At 40.5% G+C, this 7,173-nt stretch overlaps 1 long non-coding RNA gene across 1 annotated transcript; it reads right to left on the minus strand.

Moving 5' to 3' along the window:
• Nucleotides 1–1,945: 1,945 nt before the first annotated feature.
• Nucleotides 1,946–3,901, minus strand: LOC104958967 (uncharacterized). Its single transcript, XR_799810.1, has 2 exons — nt 3,802–3,901; nt 1,946–2,070 (listed from the first exon to the last, which is right to left on the minus strand). It is a non-coding gene; the product is annotated as an uncharacterized lncRNA (long non-coding RNA).
• Nucleotides 3,902–7,173: the final 3,272 nt, after the last annotated feature.

Raw genomic sequence — 7,173 nt, forward strand, 5'->3', positions numbered from 1 at the left:
ACCTTCTCTGAGGTGGAGAGACGGCCGCGAGCAGGTGGACGGTCTGTACCTCGACCATTCCTGTGAATAAGAACACAAGCACCGCTCGTTTACACATAGAGCCCTCTCACCAGTCCATGCTTTACACTTCAACTTCCATATATTTCCTTCTTACCCTACTCGAGAGGATATTCGTGAAACACAGCCGCGTGACAATTGTAAGTAGTAAGGAAGACAGTCAGGACGGACTTCAACACGTCGACTTCTAAGCAGTTACCGTTAACTTGGACTGAGGCCTTGGTTCCCAGGTTAATTTTACTTATATCTATTTTTTGTACAAACAAAGTAACACACGTTATGCATTCCTAAGAACACCTACAAAAACGCATCCCTTGTACCGGAGACAAAAGACAACTGGCAGGAGCTTGTCTACTTTAGAGAAAAAGAACCTACACCTGTCATAACGAGGTATCACACACTATAACCACAACAACACACACCAACACACCACACACACACACCACACCACACACCACACAACCACACCCACCACACCACCCACAACACACACACCACCACACACACCACACCAAATTAGGAGACAAAAGTGTCGAAACTAGTCTCTTGTCATAACGACGAGGACATTCCCGAGATTACCCTTTACGGGGAGCCTCTTCCGCACACATCACCATCAGCCTACGTAAAAGGGTGTACTAACGCCGTAAATTGTTTCACGTTGGGGGTTTCATGTGCGAGACGAAGTTCGGGTCGTCATCTATTTGTTGTGGTTAGAATCTTTTGTTGTTAGTAATATGACATACTCCAGAGGTGGCCTTTGTGATGCTACATCCGATCCGATAAACGAGATAACGGTTAATCCATTGTGCCCCTTAGACTTTACTCGTTAACATGGTTAGAGCACACAATTAAGGGTTTGTCCACTGCCCACGTTGTCAGCTGGTCTTTAAGACGCTGCCGTTCTGACAGCTACGTGCATGGATTGATGCCTTTGTAGCTGAGGAGGGGGTTCACTTCGCAACTACACATTTTAGATGCCACCAGGGAGTAGTAGGCAAGACAGACACTTTAGGGGTACAGAGGAGGTAAAACATGACGGTGGTCTGAGAGGATAGCAGCATCTATCACTGTAGGCTCTCAGGTCATAGATTTTGGTAAAAATAAGTGCTTTATTCTTTTTCACTTGACAATCTCTGTTCAACAGACATGTGTTTTAACATGTCTGTTGATTGGCTTGCTGGGAAAGCCCCATTAAATTAGGCTCCCATGAGGAATAGAAATACTTATTGTAGGATTCATATAAATAGCTTTTATCAGGAATATACAGATTTGTCTTGCATTTCTACTAATATAACATTAATATTTGCCTTATTAATAGGTCATATTTATCTCAGGAACATAGAATAGATAGAGAATAGAATCGGAGGGATGAAACCCTTTTTAATTGTCACACATGCAGAGCACACAGCACACACAGTGACATTTGTTCTCTGCTTTTAACCCATCCTAGTACCGGGAGTTTAGTACTGGGAGCAGTGGGCAGCTATTGTACAGCGCCCTGGGAGCAATGGGAGTGAGGGGGGAAGGGGGATGTCCGGTGCCTTGCTCAAGGGCACCACAGCAGGGCAGGAGGTGAACTGGGACCTCTCCAAGTAGCAGGCCACACTCCATTCAAGTCGGGGACTTGAACCGGCAACCCTACGGCTCACAGTCCAAGCCCCTACCGAATGAGCCACTGCCGGACAAATAAATGGTATGTAATATTCATAAGAATACAAACATTTTTCTCTATAAGAATACAAACATTGTGTTTGTATTGGTGATATATGAATGTTTGACTTAAAAGGAACTGATTAGAATAAAAACATTTATTATTTGTTTTAATAAAAATGAGAAGAGCTTGCCCACAATGTATCTGCACTGCACACGCCACACAATAAATAATTTACTATGAGTGTATTGACTGCAGTCTGCATCCACTGTTGTCGCCAGCCCACCTGAGGAGATTTCTCTGTGGGATCTCTGGCAGAGTCCCTGGAGGTAGAGAGGACAGATGAGGCCATGCAGGTAAACCTCCTAAATTGGAAAACGAGCTCTGTGTGTATGGGCTTTGTTTTATTTTTTCACAACAGCAACCCTGACAAATAAAACGCCTCCTCTGAGTTCCATATAGTCTTTTGAGTCCTGTCCGTTCGGATTTTAGTAGAATATTTCCTTTCTTTGCCTTCAGTCAGAATTGCTACGACAATAAACTCCCCATGTTTTTGATCATTCCTGTTTCCTACAGCTTTAAATGGAAAATGCTCACTACTTTATAGAGGTAGTTTCCCTCCGTTTTAACCCCAAGCTGAGTTTCCTGATGCTGCAGTTTCTAATTCCATCGATGTAGCAACTCTTTCAATCCTGTTCTTCAGATTCTATTAGCACCTCCAGTCAGACCTGCCCTTTTATTTCCTCTGCTTCCATCCATCTAGCTAACAAGCATGGTTTCTCCTAAGCTGTGATTCCCGTCAGTTCGAAGCAATCTCCTCTCCGCTGCTTTCCCCAAATCATTGTATTTCTTTTTCACCTAACCTCACTCTCCACTTTATCTTTTCCATTTCAGCTCCCCTATTTTTTATTTATCCCTCACTCGCATCCGCTTTCCCTTTTCTCTCCTTCTGCTCTGGTTACAATACTCCTCCATCATTGGTTTCACTCTTTTCGTGTGAATTCCTAGAGCGGGCGACTGGTTGTTGTAGTATAAATCATTCTCTGTACATGCCAACACTGCCAATTACTTAAGAGCAATGAACTGCTCACAGTGTCGTGTGTCTGTGCATACGCTTGTATAGATAGGCTAGCTAGTGCATGCGTGCAAGCTAACACACACTGTTGTTATGGTGAACATGTTTTCAATCATAATAACAGTTCACTGTGTGAGAAGTCATGTTTATTTATAACTGCATTGTAAATTGGCATTTCAGACACTTTATCCAACCATAGTTCAGAGTAAATACTAGCTAGCATTAATAGATGTTGTGTGGCTAACCAAAGCTAGAACATGCAATGTGATATTTTGTGAACTTTAAATAAATGTTTACTCAACAAATTTGATTAAGTTTCGGGTCAGATTAGTCCAAAGATATCCTTTATGATCTCTTTCACTCTTAATGGGTAATTTGTAAAAAAGCTAACGAGAGGAAGCTAATGTTAGCTTTGTCGGAGAGCTCAGTTAACTGTGCAACAGTCAGACCTGGTAGTTACTTTGTTTACATTTGTATCAAAAAAGTATATCTTAAAATAAGTAATCACTTTTTCAATTAAATGATGCATGAAGCTATTATGATTGAACATTAAGGTTGCAAAGAGTCTAAGCTTGAATATTAGAGCTGGTGCAACCAGCTTTACACAATAATGTCATCATCCTGAGACAGAGACATTTCCGCCTACTATAACCCCTGAAGAAATACCTCCAAAGAGCCCAAATGAAGCTTTGTTATAGTAGTAACTCATTGTGTGTAATACATTAAAGCGACCAACTAGATAAAGCCGGAATATTCATTATTAGTCAAACTTTATAAAATGATTCTAATAGGTCCATGAGCTGTGGTTGTACCTTTCTGTAAATAATGATGTGTACGCCTTACACTCCCTTATGTAAACACACAACGTATGAAGGTATTTAGCAGACTCTAATCCACCCTCATACACAAACACTTTTGTACCCTGAGGTGCATGCAGGTTTAAAATACAAAGATAGTATCTGCCTTTGGCTACAATAGAGAAGCTACCCTGTTCAAACAGGACACATCCTGGATAAACCTCCTAAATTGGAAAACGAGGTGCATGCAGGTTTAAAATACAAAGATAGTATCTGCCTTTGGCTACATTAGAGAAGCTACCCTGTTCAAACAGGACACATCCTAGACTAGAGCACTTCTGAGTGCATTTTTTATTTGATTTAGGCCTACCTTAAAAATCAATTGTTCACATATTAGTTGCTTCAAAACATGCCGTTCCTGGCAAACATCGGAACAAACCTTTTTGAACAAATATGCACGAAAGCATCCTATTTGTTCATAACTGGAAAAACAAACACATCCATGTGTTGATTTATTTGGACTTATGTTACTTGGCCTGTGAACATTTCCATAACTCTATTGACACAGGAACAGTTTCTTGGAATTATTTATGGTGGAATAATCTCAACCATCCTTTTATTTACAAAAACATAGTCCTGATTCAAGGTCCAGTGACTTTTTATGGACCTTTCAACCTGTTATTCATGAATAAAGTTCCATGCATTTGAAGGATTGGTTAATAATAATAAATGACAAGAACCCAGACTGAAGTTTAATGATCTGAGAATTGCTGCAGCCTTGCCTACGCAGTAACAGGAGTACCGTGGGTACTCTGCTGTGTGCGACTGAGAACTTGAAGGTGACAATACATTGTGGGTGGGCTGCCAATAGGGGTCCACACCAAATTTCTGCCCTCAAGCCCCCCAACAGGGTAATCTGGTCATGCATGTGATGGCAAGAGTACTATCTCAAAATGAATGAAAAAACAACATGGGGTTAGGATTATTTTTGTCAACATTCTATTCAATGGTTAAACATTGACAGTTTAAACTCATCGCTTGTTGATTGTTTTTATAATGTTAATTCTAAATGAGGCTGAAAATAGTACTTCCTTTGCGATGCAGTACCAAAAGCCCAGATATCTTTCTTCCTCTATAATTGATGGTACATTCATGTTTCGAATATTACATGTAGCACTTTGAAAGTTTGTGATTAGGGGAACATTATGAGTCACTTGAAGGGCCAGCGGTTTGCTGACAAACTGCACTGAGGGAGAAATTGAATCAAAGAACCTTTGACGCTGCGCTGCATGCTGATTGACACCTGTGTGCGCCACACTGGCCCGCTCGGATGTGCGTATCAATGCTTCAGCCTGTGTGTGCACAAGTGTGTCTGACACACACTCCTCAAACAGAGGGGGACCCTGTTCTAGCAGACACAGCCCAGGAAGCTTAGCTGAGCCTGACGAAGAAAGAAGCCTGTGTGTGTGTGTGTTTGTATTTTATGCCTCACAAGAGCACAGAAACACACAGACAGCCAAACACACACCTTCCTCAGCTGTGCTGCAGGTGAAAATCGGGGACGCTTCCACCAGAAGAATTATATTTATCCCCTTTGATACATTTATGGGTCAGCTGGAGCAGTGATTCACCAAAGCCTCTTTACTTCCTTAACACTTCAAACAGACACTCACTGGCATGGCTTGCCTCAGCTTCTTACCTATGGCACAACATGTCTATCTGGATTTGGACGTATAATGCATAATTAACACTTTGGCTGTCACATGAGACTGGGCCCATAAAGTCGTCAAGCCACTTTCAACAAAACAGTGAATAATGTTTGTTCGTGTTTACATCTGTATGTGTGTGTGTCTGTGTGTGCGTGTGTGTGTTATGCAATGCTTTGTTTCATGGCAGGTGGATGTGCGAGAGTCCCTGCTGGGATAAGGCCAGATGTCATCGGGAACTGCAGTTTAAATGGACTTTGCCCACTTCAGCAAAGACAAGCCTCCTCTTTCTGTTTTCACTGAGAGCAGCAGGACACACAAAGCAATCTCTATAATTAGTCTATACTGCAGTGAATGAGCATGGATAAGCTAAACTTGCCCAAATCACATTATGGACCAATAGAAAACTGAAATTATGTTAAACAATGCAAACATCTGATAAGTCCTGTACATTTTAAATCTTTTAAAGTCTCCTCTATGGGGAGATCCAGTAATATCCTGGACTAAAAAAAAACTAAAAAAGCATTCATCACATCACATAGGCTACTCACTTGATAGTGTCACTGGCAATGTGTAATATTGACAAGAGAGGCAATTTGCAGTAGATAGCCCTTTTTGCCCTTTAATGTTTAATTATCATTATATGGGATATTGTTAAACTGTATGCATTTGAGCATATTAAGAGAAAAATATAACGTCTGACACGTCTTTTTTTTCTTCCCATATGGTGTTTTCTTCATCTAAAATGCAAACAAAAGGCTATCACTCAGGCTTTAGATAAATGTGTCAGGATTATTTTAGTGTGTGCAATCTTTAAAATTCAAATGTTGGCTACATTTTAAAACCACATTGTCAATACGTTACACTGCCTCGCCTTTTACATTTTGTGTTTAATAAAGCAGGACATCCAACTTACCTTCCCAGAAAAGGTGAGGGAAAAGCAAGGTCAACAGCGGTAGTGTCCAGTGTGAGCTACATGTTATCCTCTCCTGGTTCCTGGTGATTTACCTGTTGCGGTAGAATATCTGCGGTGATCCGGCATCCAGGCTGGCAAATCTGGCTGCAGGAGAGGGAGGAACTGATCGAGCAGCCGGGGCGGGGTGGACCTGAAATGGGTGTCTCAAGATTCAACCCACACAGCGTTACGTTTCAGACTTCCGGATGTGTTTTCACAATAAAACCCCTTGTCGCTCCTCATATGGCAGTCTTCAGGTTTTGATAAACGCACGTAACAAACAATAAAAAACGAAAAGCAGAGGTGGGAAGTCACTAAGCACATTTACTGAAGTACTGTACTTAAGTACACTTTGAAATACTTGTAGTTTATGCTACTTTGTTCTAGTCCAGTAGAATTCAGAGGAAAATCATGTACTTTTCCTCCCATACATTTATTTTGAACCTTTAGTTACTATTTAGATTTAGATTAATTGTGTGAAATATAATCAGCACTTAAACAAGACTTGAGTTTCACCTGAAGTAAATTCACAAACTACCCTGCAGTGTACAAAGTGATTACAACTAGCTGCCCCTTTGCCAGTTTTGATTACACTTGAATGAATCAATAATTAAAATAGAAACATAAATAATATGATTCGGGAATGGACCAATTTGCATAATAAGTAATCTGAGTACTTCTTCCACCTCTGCATCCCTATTCAATAAGATATTTTCCCTCTGCATATTGGATGTTTATGGTATTGTATGTTCTTTATGTTAAAACCAATAGAATATTTTAAATACAGGAACATTTAAACAAAACAAAAAACCCTAAGAGATGAAACCGGTGAAATTAGGTTTTTACTTTCCTTTCATCTTTAACTTGAAAAAATACACCTGGGATTCAATTACATACTTTACCAAAGTATAACCATCTACATGTTTCTAAAA

The sequence above is a fragment of the Notothenia coriiceps genome, unplaced genomic scaffold, assembly GCF_000735185.1.
Source record: "Notothenia coriiceps isolate Sejong01 unplaced genomic scaffold, NC01 NC01_scaffold00029593, whole genome shotgun sequence".
In the NCBI taxonomy this organism is placed as follows: Eukaryota; Metazoa; Chordata; class Actinopteri; order Perciformes; family Nototheniidae; genus Notothenia; species Notothenia coriiceps.